Source organism: Stegodyphus dumicola, chromosome 10, assembly GCF_044657685.1.
Source record: "Stegodyphus dumicola isolate Sdum_Otavi_A_Nest chromosome 10, ASM4465768v1".
NCBI lineage: Eukaryota > Metazoa > Arthropoda > Arachnida > Araneae > Eresidae > Stegodyphus > Stegodyphus dumicola.
The window spans coordinates 130,656,392-130,675,258 of NC_140777.1; positions in this window are offsets into that span (position 1 = coordinate 130,656,392).

Here is an 18,867-nt window from a genome sequence, read left to right on the forward strand (position 1 = left end):
AACACTTGTCCGCTTTGACATTTTCTTCACTAATTTATTACACAAACTGCACTATTGATATACCATACAACGAATACACTGTAAAATAAACTATATACAATATATATATACAAGGCGCGCAAAAGAAATTAAAACATATTTCCTTTCTCTACGTTCTCCCACGGCATGCTCGCCGGTCCAACTCCCCGTGCCCTCTCCGTCCAGTCTTTCTTCCCCCCACCAGCCTGCCTCGACCGGTTTTACCGGGGTAAGTCACTTCCGTTCCTCGTCTTTCATCAGGGGAAGGAACTTCACACCTCCCCTCTGGTTTCTAAATATTTACGACTGAGTCGAAAAATTTGAAACCCATATTATTTTGGCACTTACCAGGTAGTCCCTCTTTTCCGGGACACAGCACAAGGAATCACAGTAAAATCAGAGAGCAAAAAAAAAAAAAAAAAAAGATACTAATGTTGGTATCATATATTTTTTTTGTGTGTGTGTTTGTTTATTATTGTAACACTAGAAAGGATAATGTTCAATGCTAGTATGGCAAAAAGTATACAGATATTGTAATTTTCATTTATTATTTTTTTTTTTTTTTTTTGTATTATTGTGGTTACTCTAGAAAAGATTGTGTTATTAGGGTATATTAGTAAACGAATTATTCCTTACAGAAGTGTCAGTGAGTTGATATTGGAATGTTTTCTTTGTATTGCTATAGAAATTTGGACATGTGCAGTTTTTATGTTTATGTGTTCTAAGTGTTCTTTTTTGTGTTAGTGTTTATAACTGTAGCATGACCCTTTTTTTTTTTTTTTTTTTTTTTTTTTTTTTTTGCTCTCTGATTTTACTGTGATTCCTTGTGCTGTGTCCCGGAAGAGAGGGACTACCTGGTAAGTGCCAAAATAATATGGGTTTCAAATTTTTCGACTCAGTCGTAAATATTTACAAACCAGATGGGAGGTGTGAAGTTCCTTCCCCTGATGAAAGACGAAAAACGGAAGTGACTTACCCCGGAAAAACCGGTCGGGGCAGGCTGGTGGGGGGGAAGAAAGACTGGACGGAGAGGGCACTGGGAGTTGGACCGGCGAGCATGCCGTGTGAGAACGTAGAGAAAAGAAATATGTTTTAATTTCTTTTGCGCGCCTTGTATATATATATTGTATATAGTTTATGTTACAGTGTACTCGTTGTATGGTGTATCCATAGTGTAGTTTGTGTAATAAATTAGTGAAGAAAATGTCAAAGCGGACAACTGTTATTTTCCCACTATGGTAAGTTTACACAGAAGAACCCACCTCGTGTTTGAACGAGCGCGAGTACTATTAACATATATTACTACAACATATATTTAACATATATTTCTATTAACATATATTTCACCATATATTGTTAACACATAAATACCAAAAATTATATTAGCTTTTGAATTAGTACAAAAAAAATAGTTCTGAATACTTTGGCCTTACGCCGTAATACTTTACATATTCTAGAAATGAAACAAACATTTACTTATTGTTCTCAAATCATTTAACTAATTAATTTTAATCAACCTATTAACTTTAATGATTAAAACATTTTGTCAAAATACGGCAACAACAAAAATAGATAATCATTTCTACCTTAATTAGTAAAATGAGCACACAATTAAATGTTTCGAAATTACTGCTGACATATTTTTGAACTATTTTAACATTCATTTAGCATACAGTATTTCCTTAATAACAAAATTAATCATAATTCCTTATTTGCATATAAAATATACTTTCTAAGTGTCTACTGGCTTTAACGCCTGGCATTCTCATCATGTTATTAACCGACATTAACACAATTTTAATTTTCTCCGTTACTATAGTAATTATAGGAGCGGGAGCTCTCTTCATTTATATATTGTGCTTCCCAAGAAATTAAGAGGGACTTACCTTTGATCCCGATAGTAGAAAATGACGAGTTGTGCTCAATTCTGTACAATTTCCTCATCGCGCTGCATAACACTTCACTTAATAATATCACCACGGTAATGCTGATGATCACTTTTACCATCCACTGTTTCAACACTGCACGAACATTTCAATTAATAATATCACCACGGTAATACTGATGATCACTTTTACCAGCCACTGTTTCAACACTGCACGAACATTTCAATTAATAATATCACCACGGTAATACTGATGATCACTTTTCACACGACGAGGTTTCATACACCCTTTCGTTTATTTGCACGTGTAGGCTTACGCGTGCCACTTTCCGTCTTTCATGACCATCTTTTGTCATCTTCCTTGCTTTCGTGATTTATTTCCTTCATTTAAACCACGTTCATTCAAATCACCTTTTACGATCTTACTTCCTTCGTATTTTTAGTGATTTCATTTTTCCCACTATCCTGTAGCTCTGCGCCATTTGTCATGCCTCGCGCTCGTTCAAACACGAGGTGGGTTCTTCTGCGTAAACTTACCATAGTGGGAAAATAACACTTGTCCGCTTTGACATTTTCTTCACTAATTTATTACACAAACTGCACTATTGATATACCATACAACGAATACACTGTAAAATAAACTATATACAATATATATATACAAGGCGCGCAAAAGAAATTAAAACATATTTCCTGTCTCTACGTTCTCCCACGGCATGCTCGCCGGTCCAACTCCCCGTGCCCTCTCCGTCCAGTCTTTCTTCCCCCCACCAGCCTGCCTCGACCGGTTTTTCCGGGGTAAGTCACTTCCGTTCCTCGTCTTTCATCAGGGGAAGAACTTCACAGTGTTATTTATTAACTTAATATTTGTTTAATCTCTAACCTGCGTATAAATCACCATACTCAGATGCAGCTTTCCTGCGAAGAATAAACTTTAGCCTAAAGTTTATTTTGGCAGAAAAATTCAAAAGCATAAAAAGTGAGTCAATTATTAGGAACGCAGTTGTAACTATGAATTAAAAGTTTTAAAGTAAAACATTAACTGAACAAAGAATGGGAACATACAATGCAGTAGTAAATATATTACTAAAAAAGTGTAATGTGTACTGTATGTAATTTTCTTATGTAAAACTAATAACATTTGTATATTTACGATCTTACGTGTTTTATTTAGTTTAAGATTAAAAATTCTATTTATATTACAGTCTCATCTTCACGAAATACTGAAAATTTTAACTAAATTTTGTGGGCTAAAATTATTTTTTTATTTTTATAAGGTATATATATTTTTAGTTATTTAAAATAAATTATCACATTTTCTTTATAATGCGAATGCAGAATGATGAGGCATATCATTTAGTTAACTTTTAGGTTCACAGAAAAAGTATTTTGTCATTATTAAGATCTTTGAAGACATTATTTACATATGAATACATAAAGCTTCTGTGTTTTGTATACAATGCAGAACATGTGTAGAAGAAAAGCAGTTGCAGGTATTTATTTATCTGTCCATCGAAGATTCAGACTAATTCATAAACTTCAAAGGCAACTCTATTAATAATTAAGTTTAGTCTATTTGAAGTTGTACACTATTTGAAGTTGTAGCTAAAGTATATGGACAGCCGTCTAGGAGAATGTGCATCGCTTTCATTGCTATATGAAACCTCATTAAATGAAATAAAGTTTTGATATTATTCCGGAAAATCATATACACGCATTAGACAGATAATGAATAGGGCATGAACTTTAGGTATTATTGTTGTTATAAAATGATTCGTGAAATATCAAGCCTGTTACAGACACCTACATTAACTAGTTATAAGTGATATTATAATAACATTTATGACCCTTGCTTGTAAAATGGCAAGAGAACTTTGGTAAGCCCTCATAAACTTGATGACTGTAACTTTCGAACTCTGAAGTGTGTCGTAAAGGAAAATTGTGTATCTCCAATGGCAGTAATCATTTATGAATTTCAAATTACCTCTGGCCGTCATTACTAGCCGTATAGCTATCCATTGGAAGCTGAAACACGGAGGTTTCTGCTGTCATATGGCCTCCTAATAAACCCAGCATAAACATAATCACTGTCAAACGTCCGAATTTAAGGGTGAGAAGCTCATTTAAAATTTTCCTAGGGGCTGGTACATATATGTCCCACGCATTCAGTGCATTACATAAGGCTACAAAGGTTCAATTTATTACGGAGATTTAAAATTTGCTACATAATGGGGAGGAATAAATGGTAGATCCCATTGGTTTATTTTTCTGTTCCTTGCTGGGTGAGTATTTGACTAAGTAGCTTCAATAAGTAAAACATAAGTCTCTGTAGGAAGGGCTACAGGGTAGTGAGATCCATCGTCGCATGGTGTCGATATGCTGGAACAAAGCACCCTCAAGGTGTACCGTATCCCGTTGGTTGACAAAGTTCAGTGATTGGAGACTGCAGTCAAAGGTGTTAGCACGGGATGACCATCCACATCGCATACAGCAGCAAATGTGGCAGCCGTGTTGAATTTGATCATGGCGAACAGGCGCATAACGTTCAATAAGATGCAGAAAGAGACAGAGCTTGCTCAAGGAACATTGCAGGCGATTGTGCATGGTGATTTAGAGATGACAAATGTATGTGCAGAGTGGGTGGACTTTGGACCTCAAACCAAGACCTTAGACTACGCTTTGCTTGACAAGATGAAGGACGCAGTCAGGGGCGAACATGTTGAATCTTCTGCCAAATTCCATGCAAATGTTAATAGTTGGTGCACCAACACCCCCACAGACTGGTTTATCAAAGCCCCTCGGGACCTTCCAACCAGATGGCAGAAATGTATTGACATGGCCGTGAATTATTTCTAACTGATGTACTATCAGTTTTTTATTAATAAATTTATTCCGCTCTGTGTCAGCATTTGTGTCATTCATTTCTGTAGAACCTAATTATTTCATATTCTTGACAACTCTACAGTTCTATTCTCTCTTAGAATAGTTCGGGAAGAAACGACTATTTCTGTGTGAACAAGGTCACTGCTCTGTCTATAAAACGAATGTTATGCTCTAATAGTTTGAAAAGATGGATATTGTAAGCTGAACTGGCTTTCACGGAGTCTTTATTCCAACCCAACGTAAAAGAAAACGAATTTAGAAAAGAACTCGAATACAAATTAAATGCCCTGTTAAACCGGCGTTGTTTAGTGGCCAAATTCATTGCAGCTATCATGTACACAGAGCAAAAAAATGCGTCAGTTCTATATGTCCCGTTCTACTGGGCCGATTGATGAAATTTAATTTGCGTTTTTTATGTTTCAAAAGGGCCACTTAAGATATGTATTAGATTTATATATAGCATTGTAATATAGGTATTTTGACACAAAATCGGACTTTTTCTGAAATAGCATACCAAGGTTTTTTTCCATATTTCGATTCTACGACTCAAATTACGCCAAACTACCAAGTTTTGTAAAAATCCTAGTTTTTAAAAAATTAGCTCTCAAATTTCTAGCTCCTCAATGTTAATTGAGTTTGGTAAATATTTATTAATCCCTCCATTTTTATTAAAATTATTTGATTCTTCCTTTCATATTTTGAAATTCAGGTTCATTCCAAATATAATTCATTCATTTTTATTATTTATTTTCAAAATTTGTATTTTTAAATAATTTTTACAAAATTTTCAACAAAAATTGTATTATAATCTATAAAAATTTTACCATCACCTTAAAGTAGACGTATTTCTAAGCATACCTGCAAAAGGTTACAGTTTTATATTCAAAATTTCCGAAGATATATGCGAATTTATATATTGAAGCGTTTTGAAATTTGGCATACTTGTTGAAAGCGATAAAACATCAAATGCGGTTTATGCACTTTTAAAATTACTTGAAAGTAGGATTGATGTGACTTTTTTCCGCTCATGCACAATGTAAAACGGCAGGAATGAGGCGCCTTTTTTCCGCTCCGGAATAATGAAATGGAAAGAAAAATAGGTTGCCATATATTAAGAAGTTCGCCAAGTGAATTATTCTTGGCGCAAACTGAAAATTGAGCCGAGATACATTTTTGAATTTCTCCGTAAATTTCGCACCAAATTTTACAAAATTTAATATCTAGGTATAATTGAGTCGTAGAATAGAAATATGGAAAAACAATTGGTATGTTACTTTTAAAAAAATTCCGATTTTGTGTCAAGATACCTATGTTAGAGCACTGCAATATGTATCCTAAGTCGCGCTTTCGAGACAGGAAAAACTCAATTTGAATTTTGCCAATCGGCCCAATAGAAAGGGAAGATATAGAACTGTCTTCTTCTTTTTATTTAAAAAGCCCGCGTGCGCGGTGTACAAATTAAATACCGACTTCAGAGGCGTGTATCAGCAGCTAATAAAACTCTTCTCAGACAAGTGTAGACGGTCCGAAGGCTCAGCTGAGTGATAAGGAAAACAATGGATCTACGTTCCTTGTGGTTGTGTAAAAGGCTGTGTAAATATCTGTAAATACTCTCTCTATAAGGATTGTGATGTAGAGTAAAATTGAAAACTTTTTCCATGGTGTCATAACTGAAAGAACGAGATGTATACTATAGGCGTATTAATGTAATTTATGTAGGAAATAAATTTTAACTTACAGCACCGGAATAAGGAATTCCAGGTTTGAAGTTATCTGCATCATCTACAGCGTTTAAAAATGTGAGTTTAAGTGGTTCATTCAAAACTGCAGCTGGAATTTTGATTATCTTGTTAACTTTTACTCCTGTGAATAATAAAACAAACTCAAGATCAGTATAATACTTCAAACACGAAAATAAAAAAATGATGCGAATTAAAATATTTTTATTGAACATTCAGAGTTGTATGAGAATATTTAAATAAAATGAAAAGAATAATGAGAAAATATTGAACAGAGTAAATGTAATTTTTTTAATTTCTTTGTGGTCACTGTTAAAGTAGACTTAAAAAGAATAAGTGCAGTATGTATTATAAGGTGTTTCTCCCGCCTTCCTAACGTGCCTTCGTGGTGTAGTGGTTCTGCACGCTGGGCCGGTATTCCAGAGGTCCGTGGTTCGCTTCCCGGTGAATACGTTGCTCATTTTTCATAACTTCTGCTTCCAAAAAAATCCTAATGTCTTTACAGTGGCTTCCGAACAAAAAAGGAGGGGGGTTGATGATGATTCTCCACACCCAGGATTTGGCGATTGGGTCCCCTAAAAACCCCAGTAGACTTTTAAAAGGGGAAGTATATAAGGTATTTCTCCCCCCTTCCTAGCATGCCTTCGTGGTGTGGTGGTAGGCACACTGGGCGCGTATTTCAGAGGACCATGGTTCGATTCCCGACGAAGACGTTGCTCAATTTTCATGACTCTTGCTTCCAAAAAACTGTCTGATGTCTCTACAGTATTTATCAACAGCTGCTAAATTTCTAGACATTGAGAGAGCAAAACAACTAAAAATTATTTTATTCTCTAAATTTAAAATTATCCGGCCCATATATTTTCAGAAATTCAGATTTGCAGAGGAATTCATAATACTCTACATATTTTATCTAATTTTACGTGAGGGGAGAACGAAGATATGCCTAGCATTTTATATATTCTTATTTTTCTAGTTTTCGATAAAAATAATTTTATCAAGAAATCCCTTTGAAAACGTTAAGCTATTTTTTCTCTAATTTATGTAAATCATTTGTGCATTACTATCTATAATAGATGGAATCTCTTAGTTCAATTTATTTTTGTAAACTTTCTCAAGAACTTCAAGTTAATATTCGTTCATTTAATAAAATTAATTATAACAATTTTTAGCTGATTAAAAACCGATTTTGTACAGTTTAGTTTTTCTCCACCCTCCCAATATGTAATACTATAGTTAAAATCTACACAGAACGGTTCATTTAAAGTACTCACGTGTTAGAAATCGTTTGCAAAGTTTTTTCCAAAGAGTGCTATAACTTTCATGAACATCTGGCAACAATGTTCATTTTGCTTTCTTTCGTTGTTTATATACAAGTTGGTTTAATTAAATAAAAATATCTGTTTTGATGACTTCTCAAAATGGCAGATATATTTGATCAAAGCAGATGCTTTAAGTTTTTCTTTAGTAATACAATTTCTGCTAACGCTTGAAAATCTGCAAAATGTATTCGAGAAGAAAATATGATAAAAAATAATGATTATACTGTATAAGACGTTTAAGTAAGGCTATAGTGCGTTGAAAATAAAGATCAAACATGCTCTAGTTCTAAACCAGGGAGAAAATGCAGTCAGGACTTTATACAGCTCTTAAATATTTAGTTTTAGTTTATGAATATAAAAAATCTACTTTTGTTAAAATTTTCGCTATTATGAACATTTTTATACTTTTTGATGGATAATTAATAAAAAAAGTTAACCCTTAAGTGCATGAATTTTCAGCCCAAAGGAATTATTGTTTTCTATAGTCTTTCAATAGTCCAAAGGAACTATTGAAGGACTATTGTTTTCGTTTTACGATTTTGCGTTGAATCATTATAAACATCCGTTTCACTTTTCAAAATGTTGCCACCAAATGTTAGAGTCCTGCATTATATTTGAAGAAATTAAATAAGGAAAAATCTGCATAAATGTATGTATGTTTCTCTCATTGTGATAAAACAACGATATATACAGCCATCGAATTTTGAATGGCATAATCCTCCTACGAATATGGGCATGTGGAAGAACAAATTTGAAATTTGGAATTTGTTTTATGATCGATTTCATATTTTGTAAAACTTTAACGAATTTTTGAGTAACAAAATCAACGATTTAAAAGCGAGCAATGGCAACACTCTACAGGGCAAAAAACCTTTTTATCTCCGCGCGGAATTGTGTACCGAAAATTCTAACGGTATGCTCATTTTAAAATTATTTTTCGACATTGCTGTTGAACTTAATTTTGTGGTTTTACTGCAAAGAATATGATATTTAATAAATAAAGGTAACACACAAAACGGTAAAAAAACGCCCCTTTGGACATAATTTAAAATCTGAAACCTTTCAGATTTTTTTTATTATTATTATTTTTAAAGTCAAAAATGCATTAGTATTGATATCAAACAAAATCTAAACTAAGTTTTTATACCAATTTTTTAAAAAATATTTTTAACTTTTACAAATCAACTTTTATAAAAAAAAAAAAAAAAAAAAAATGTGATGGACAAATGTGTAATAACAATTTTATGTAAAAATACATACCTTATAAACTTGTTCAAACAGTTTTAAAACTTTGAATACATCAAAAGAACAAGAAACACAAATGATGCCCATACCCTGCACATGTCACACATGCTTTACACATGCCCTGCACACGTTACCAAACGGCAACTACATGCATTTAAGGGTTAAAACGTAATCTAAATATAAGCCGCCCAGACGGTATAGTACGTAGTTAGGGTGCTGACTACGATACCGAAGGGCTAAGGTTCCACTTCCAGAGAAAGCCCCATGTATGTAAATTAATCTATCCTCCCATAGGAGATAACAGTGGTCGTCTATTAATGCGTCCATAATAAAATGACCACCACTTCTGGCCTTAATAGTGGTGGAAAGCCTAAAAAATGACTATAGCCCGACGTATAAAAATATGTATGTATGTATATACATATATATATATATATAAATGCATCTAGATATTTTTCAAGTTGTAGAAAGAAGGGAGTGAATGATCTAAAACGAGTGAAATGCTTGCATGGAACAAAACAGGTTGAGGACCACTGCTGTAGTAGACCATCCACTTCAACTAATGAGCAGGCCTGTAGATCAAGTCAGAGGCAACTGTCTAATATATCGACTGTTAGCTTAAAAAGTAAAAACATTATTGAGCAATTTCCGATACGATTTGGGTCCTTTCAAGTAATTTTGAAATATCATTTGGGCTCTCGGCGATTCATTTCTCGAGTCGTTCCAAAAGCGTTGAATTTTTCAGAAAGTAATGTTCAAGTGGTCTGCAGTAAATAATATGTTCGAGTGGTCTGCAGGTATCATGTCAGTTTGTATATCTAAACTGATTATAACTTAAAGAAAATATTAAACCTTTTAAAATTTAAGTAAATTCAGTTATACCTTAATAATATTAATTTTGGTAGTAATAAAAATAATAACAGTAATTTAGGTACTTGTTAACATAATTCTTAAAGTTAATTCTTGTAAAAGCTCTACTTGAACGCAAATGGGTAAGATAGTTTCTTTAATTATTGGTCACTAGTAGTTCAGTGTAATTTCTTACAAGTTCATATTTCGATTGTTATTCAGCTGCTGATAAATTCTGAAATTTTAAGACATTTTTCCAGAAAAAAAAAGGACTATTAGCTTAATAATTCTGGTTGAAATAATACATCGAATGCTTGAGAATATTTTAAGTGCCGTTCCTTTGCCTGACCAAATGATTCTGATGATCATTTTCCCCAAGTCCTTATCGGTCCACCAGCAAACGCTCTGTAAAATCACTAAATATACCATCCAGGTTCAAACCTCGGAGAATGGGCTGTTTCATGGGAGATTCTGTGGCTTTTCTCCATTCTAACATGGATAAGGGCTAGTTCCCCTTGAGGCATCCTTTATGAAGGCATCCTTCCCCGTAAGAAGATAGTTCTAATATGCTTTGCCGTGAACCAAATAATTCAATTCAATCAAACCCAAGCCTTATTGACTTTTGAAAGAAAAATTTCAAAGAAGTAATACATCGGAAACTCGAGAAAATTCAAAAGGTAGGTCCCGTTTGGCTGATTTTTTCTCCCAATCCTTGAATTTTTTTTTTTTTTTTTTTTTTTTTTTTTGAAAACATCTCAATAATTAAACAAAGGAAGAAACAAAAATTCAAGAAACGAACGTTTTTTAGTGACACATTTCTTCATTGACGTGTTTCCCCGTTTTGAAACCATAAGGAATTTTGAATTTTGTTGCTAACATTTAGAAAAAAATATTGCGTTATTAGAAATGCAAAAAGAATCATTTGGTGGCCCTTTACCCAGGGCGAGAAAAACACGTCTATCTTTGGCGAGTATTTGAGTGAAAGAATTCTTTTTGTGAAGCCAGAAGCTTACGATAAATAGCTGGAGCTTTATTAACCAAATACGTAGGTAATTCCAGATTCTAGAAGAGTAAGCTGCAGACCAGAATGATGGACGTTGATCCCGCTCTCCTGACTGACAGATAAACTGTATAAAACGAGTGTAAGCTACGTCACCAGAGATGGCGAATGCATCTTTAGAGAATTGTGATTTTTATCCTAGTATTGTAGAATTAATTAGCTTCGCCATTTACTTGTTAGTGTGATTTTCCTTCGGCGGAGTCATGTGAAAAAAATTGTCCTTTTTCTCTATTCTTTATTCAGCAGTGTTCAGTGACTTTTATGAAGTCCTGCCAAAAGTGTTTAGATTTTTGTTATCTGATATTAAATGCACTTTTTTATGAGGTAAGGTCTGATAAATGAATTTTGTATATATGTGATGTTCAAAATTCACTATATTTTTCTCGGTTATCTTTGGTATATTTCATTTTAAATAATGAATGCCACTAATAAGATCAGAGGATTTTCATCAATTATTTCTGCCTTATTTAATAATTCGTGTTCAAGCACTTGGAATAGTATGATAAGCTTAAATTTAAGTATAAACATTGCTTACTTTCATCTAAGAGATAATAATTTCATTAAAAGCTAATTTATTTGCTGAAAGTTTGTTTAAATCATAATGAGGTTATTGAATGCTAAGTAATTAAAGATCTTTAATTAAAAAATTTTTAAATAATTGAAATGGCACCTTTTAATTAACATAGTTTCTTTCTCAAGACAAATGTTTCTTAAAATTACTTGTTAGTAATACTCGTACTAATTGTTAGTAGTACATGGTTGGTAAGAAAACCCAAAATTTTCACGAGTTACCCAAAATTTGTTTAGTATTAAATAACTCTTACAAAGCAGAATAATAAAAAGCAATGTCTGAATTAAATTTACATTTAATTGTGGACTGCTGGTTTTCAGGAATGAAATTATGAAAAGAAGAAACATTTTGAATATTATAGTTGAAAGTTTTGGCATTCCGGAATATTCGCACTGGAAAAAACAGTCTTCAATTAATTTATTTATCGCTTTATGTACGCTACGTAAAAAAGATGCATGAAGATATATGTTTCTTATCGAAATTTGGTAGGCTTCGAGAAATCTAATATAGTCCCCTGTTATTATTTAATTGTAATTTTATTAAATGGAATTAAAAATAATGCACGTTATAAGAATTAATTATAAGAATTGCAGGTTATAAGAATCAAATTCAAAAGAAAAATCATACCTGTCTTGTCGTCGACGACTTCTGCGTATATCTCAAGAGTTTCCATCCTTTCAGGAAAGATAAAAGAACGTGAAGACTTATTCTCAGGATTGAGATCAATTAAGTAGCAATCAGAAATCTGTCAAGGGGTTAAAACCTGTATAAATGAAAATTATTCCTAAAAATTAAACACAGTCTTAAATAAAATGATGTTAGTAACGAATAATTAATACTGGTGAAATTCAAATAAAGCCAGAGCTACGTGGGTGAAATCCTTAATAAACGCTGTATAATACAGGCTGCGGCAGAGAAACTTCCTTATTTGAAACGCGCGCCATCTAACGACATTTATTCCGAGAAAGATGGAGTGGTGCTCATTTAAAAGATCGGTATTTAATGTTTTATGTCATGTAGGTTTAGTACCGATCATGCGGTAAACGAGAGAGGAGCGCGCGTTCTCCGTGGAGTGTACTTTTCAACGTACTGCATTTTCATACATATAAATTGGTATTGCTGCAAAAACTTAATCCACGCGATTTTCTTTCACGAAAAAAATGTATGCAAAGCCGGACTTGACAATACGCCTCATGATGCTCTTATGTTCTTTAGCGATAAGGCTCATTTTCATCTTTCCGTTTGCGCGAATAAGCGCAAAATATGCACTACTGGAGTGGCACGAACATGTGACTGTTTGGTGTGCATTGTCCAGAATAGGCATCATTGGACCACTGTTTTTTGGAGAACATTTCCCTGGACGCCTTATCCCCTTACGGAGCGGTCTTCAGTATCCAGAGCGCTCGCCTGGTTTAGCCCCGTGTGATTTCTTTTTGTGGGGCTATCTGAAATCTCTAAGGTCCAGAGACCCTGGCTCAACTGAAGAACAATATTCAAGTTGCTATCGACAAAATACCCATTGGTATGCTGGTAAAAGTGGAAAGCAAGCTCAAAACTCGACTATCTCAACGCATTGACCAGAACGGAGGCCACCTTAATGATATTATTTTTAAACCGTAATAAAAAAAAATTTCGCTTACACTATTTGTGTTATTAAATTTTTCAAATAAGGTGCTTTCCCTTCTGCACCCTGTATAAACACGAATCTAAAAATTGTACCAACCTCTTTGCAGCATTTGATTGTGGGGGGGGGGTAATTTTTAGATGCCAAACATTTTTATTCTTCCTTTTCATTTCCGCCCTCAGATTTTTTATATCCCAAGTACCGAAGTTCTTTGACGGCAAATTTGAATTTTGTTGCATTTGCTTTCAACTCTGATTCCTTTAGAAGCGTGAATCCTTCGGGCAGATCTTCAGCATGCTCATCAGCTGGGTTATTAGCTATTATTATTTCATCTAAGTATATAGTTTTACGCAAACATTGATTTTCTAATATGGGCCTTAAAATTATTTTATGGCCCTCTAAAAGGTAGCGGGAGCACCGCAAAAGCCAAATAGCATTTTGAAAAACGCATGTAATCTATCTCCGATTTGACGCTGTAGATTTAACGCTCCGATTTAACGCTGTAGTGACATTAGGTACTCTTTTAAAACAAGAAATTATGAAAAATGGGCAATGTCCTCGCCGAGACTCGAACCACGGACCTCACGAATTCGCGTCGAGCTTGCTGACCACTACACCACGAAGACATGCTAAGAAGGAGGGAGAAATACCTTGTATAGTAATAAATGAGTTTTTGACACGTTTTCAAGTTTCAAGCATATCTGGAAATATACTAGATGTCAGGTCCAGTCTGTGCTCATATATTTAGTGGGCTTTCTTTTCCTTATTATCTTCTATGCTATTGCTAGCGTAATAAAACATATATATTCAAAAAAACGTATTTATAAATCTTTAAATACTTATAGCTTTGGATACTCTTGGATACTCCTCTGTGGATTGCTGAGCCATAGAACATGCTTAAAATATTGAAAGGACTACTTTACGTCTTTTCTGTCAGGAAATTTGTATTGGTCCTTGAGGCTGCTAACTGCTTCTGAGGATAAAGTACATAATCGCGAAGTAGAAGCCAAAAAATATCTGAAGATTGCGTGTGTCTTCCAGATGTGCCTATTCAGGGTGTCTGTCGTCCTGGTTATCCATGTGACAAGCAGACGTGATTCTCTCCAGCGTGGTGCGGAAATGTGATACACGAAATCTGGCTTGGAATACAGCTATCGAAAACTAGAATGGGAGCAGAAATCCTGCAGAGTATCCTGGACAGCATCCACTACGAAACCAAGTACCTGCAGAACCTTCGAGTAGTTCGGTCTGGGGTTAGAATTCTGGCGAACAGGCTGGCTGTACGGGCGTTTCGTGGTTTTCCACATGTGTAATGTGTACACGAACCAGTTTCCATTAGAAAGTCCTCCATGCATCCCTCTTCTAAGATAGATATCCCTCGTGTGATTTGCCACAATTAAATAAATCGAAATTGGCATAACGCTATAATTATCGTTGTAAGATGTATACCAGTCAGCTTAATCGCCTGTTATCTGCCTCCAGTATTTTCTTTCTCCAGTAGAAGGAAAGCAACTTTTAAAATTAATGTTTCGCTTACAACAAATATATAGGCAACCCCGCTAACTACTGTGGATTACTCTCAGCACTAAAAACCAAACCACTCTTTCTAAATATAGTTGAGATATTTTTATCAAGCAAATTTATTCTAATTTTGGGAAATATTACAACATGAAGTGTTCAAGGGAAAAATTTTGGATTTTTTTATTTACGGATTTGGCTCTTCTATATGACCTGGTGCTAAAGAGGTATGAATTTATATGGTTTTAATTTTAACGTGAATTCTACGAATAATTGTACCTAAATTGTACAAACTATAAGAAATGAAGCATTTATACAGTACAAATGTCATTACAATTATAAATATACTTTTTAATAGCTGGCACGATGTCATGTCGCTACTTCTGTGAAACATATCAAGGACGAAATAGGAAATGTAATATTTCACGTAATTTTCACATCCTTGTACGAAGCAAAAAGGAAGTATTGTAATCGCGAAAACTTTCAGGCAGCATATTTCAACCAAAATATCGATTTTGACTGCTATCCAATACAATTTAACGATGCCTGACATCTGTACGTAAGGACAGAATAAAAAAACTCTTTTCCTCCAAAAAAATTATAAAACTGCTTTAAAATTAATTCTGAAGAGAATTTTTCATGGTGTCTGTACGCACCATGAAATACGTACGTATCTCCCATAACTCGAAAACGAGTAGCCTCAGGCATTGAAATTTTGTATGTAAGACTGCTATAACATGTAGATGTGCACTTCGTATTTTGGTTGCAATCGGCAGCACCAAACGTATGTAAATATATTTATATATATATATATATATCCACTCTGTTACCCGGCTCAGTAATCTCAATTTCTTTATTCTTATATGTTTGTAAATTGTGTATTTTTTGCTTTAAAAATGATTGAATTATGTTGTTTTTATCTTCCGGTTAAGGTTTTTACGCCTTTAGGAAATCTACAAGCAATATTTGTATAATTACCAACAATTTAAGTCATTTAAGTGCAATTAATAATTTTTAAATAACATGGCGGACATGCTTGTTTACATTTGAAACAGCAGAATAGTGAATTTGTTGCCAATCTAGAGAGCTTCGCAACAACAAAGATGACGTCTTCATTTATTATTGCGAATTAAATCATGCTTAATCCTTTCGAGAATTGTTTCGAGGAAATAAGTGTTAAAGATTTACTTCAAAATTTTTAATATAGATATTTTGAGTTTTTATGTATTTTTGCCTTATCGCGAACCGGACGACGACACAGGAGCTACTAACATCTTAGTTCTAGCACAGCATGTGCACAAGTACATCCATATTATTGGATACAACTTACTCGATTCTTCACGCATTTAAAAGTGAAGTATAATTATATTGGTAAAGGCCATTAATGGTCGATTGCCTCTTACTAAGTGATACGACATAGACATAGACATAGACATAGTTATAATATGAACGAAATATATGGCTGGTAAGTGAACCTAGCGCCGGAGTGTCGCTATGGTAAACAAATAAACTGAATTTTAAAGAGTGCATTTATTCTTTTGTGGTTTATGCGCTAGATATGCGCTAGTAGATATAATTTAATCCAATAAATTTAAATGAAATGCAAGAAAATATGCGTATAATTTAATATCCCGTACAAGGAAGTAATGTGGTGTACACATCAGATCTTTTTACGAAAGTTAAAGGCAGTTCATCTTCTTATACATTATTCCTGCTTTCTCGATCGTCTGGTGTTATAACATCATCCCATTCTTCTTTCTTCATTTTTCAATAAATTCTTTGACTCAGTATCTGAAAATACATTTATGCCAATTGCTTTTGCACTTTATGCAATTTTTTTTACTCATTTTTATTCGATGAACATTCTTTGAAACTGCGGTTAAATTTTAGCCAGATCTGATGCCAGCAAGCGTTAAATGTTGATGAATGAACATTGAGCGGATATGAATGAAATTCAAGAGAAAAGAAAGGAGAAAGAATTAGAGAAATTAAAGAGAAACAATTATGTTAACACGTAAGAGGAGAAATTGCGTTCCGCAAATCAGCGTTCGGTAAGAGTTTATTGTAAACGCAAATTCGTGAAAAGGAAATTTCTTACCTTTTCAGAATAAAGAACCTGTTCGGAATACAGAACCCGTTTCGTAATGTAGAACTCTGATGCTTCCGTTGCTGTAAACGTAACTCTCAGTTGCCCCTCAACACTTGTACCGTTTGCATACCTGAAGAGTTCAATTAGGAAAATCTTATAAGGATAAGTAGAATTTTGCTCTTAGTTTGAAAACAAAACATCGGCTCTTAATTTGGGAAAGAAATATTTCCATTGATAATTTATTTAAAAATTATAAAAATAATTTTTATAAATAATAACTTCAAGCAAATTTAAAACGTATTCTTTTGTTTGCGATGAGATACATTCCGATGACCTCAGAGATCATGACATATATATGGCTAAGATATTTACACAATTTACACTGCGCAAAAGAATGAAATGAGACAGTTCTATATCTCCCGTTCCACTGGGCCGATTTACGAAACTCAAATTGCGTTTTTCGTGTCTCTAATGCGCGACTTAGGATATATCTTAGATTTACATATAGCAGTTAATTATTAGTTTAACATTTTGACATAAATCGTACTTTTTCTGAAATAACGTACTACTGCTTTTCCATATTTCGATTTTGCGACTCAAATTATGCCTAAATATTAAATTTTGTAAAATTTGGTCGAAATTTACGGAGAAATTCAAAAATTTATCTTGCCACATTTTTTGCAGTTTGCGCCAAGAATAATTTATTTGGTGAACTTCTTAATGTATAGCAATCTATTTTTCTTTCCTTCTTTTCATTGTAGACAAGCGGGAAAAAAGTCATCATTCATATCTTCAAATAGTTTTGACAAAGTGCGTAAACCACACTTGGCGTTATTATCGCTCAAAAAAAAGATGCCAAATTTCAAAACGCGCCAATATGTAAATTCACATATATATTAGTAAATTTCGAAAACTGTAATTTTTGCAGGTGTGGCTAGAAATACATCTACTTTAATATGATGTTAAACATTTTATAGATTATAATGCAAATTTTTTTTCGAAAAATTTATAAAAATATTTCATATCATTTCGCATAATTTGAGTAGTAGAATTGAAATATGGGAAACAATTGGCATGTCACTGCAGAAAAAGTCCGATTTTGTGTCAAAATATCTATATTAGAAAAATAATATATATAAATCTAATACATATCCTAAGTCGCGCTTTCGAGACATAAAAAACGCAAGCTGAATTTCGTCAATGGCCCAGTAGAACGGGAGATATAGAACTGTCCTCTCTTTTTACTTCCTTGTACGAAGTAAAAAGAAAGTATTGTAATCGCGAAAAATTTCGTGTATCATATTTCAAAGAAAATACCGATTTTGATCGCTATCCAATCCAATTTAATGATGTATTTGCGTAACATCCACAAGTAAGGACAGAATAAAGGACTCTTCTTTCCGCAAAAAATTATAAAACTGATTTAAAATGAATTCTGAAGAGAATTTTTCGTGGCGTGCGTGCGTATGTGCGTACGTATCTCGCATAACTCAAAAACCAGTAGCCTCAGAACGTTGAAATTTTGTATGTAGGTCCTTCTATAACATGTAGATGTTCCCCTTGTATTTTGATTGCAATCGGCCGCATCAAATGTATATAAATATATTCACTCTGTTACTAGGCTCAGTGAGCTCAGTTTCTTTATTCTTATGTGTTTTTAAGTTCTGCATCTTTTACTTTAAAAATGATTGAATTATGTTGTTCTTATCTTCCAGTTAAGGTTTTTATGCCTTTAGGAAATCTGCATTCAATATTTGTGGAATTATCAACAATTTAAAAGTTGTTTAAGTGCAGCTAAGCCTAATGAATTTTGCAATGGCGGACATGTTTGTTTACATTCCAAACTAGATAAAATAGCGGATTTGTTGCCAATCTAGAGAAACTAAAATTCACAACAACACAGATAACGGCTTCTTTTATTATTGCGAATTAAATCATGCGTAATCCATTCTGAATTTATCCGAAGAAATAAGTGTTTCAGATTTACTTCGTAATTTTTTATATAGATATTTTGAGTTTTTGTGTATTTTTGCCTTGTCGAGATGTGAAAACGGATTTAATTGA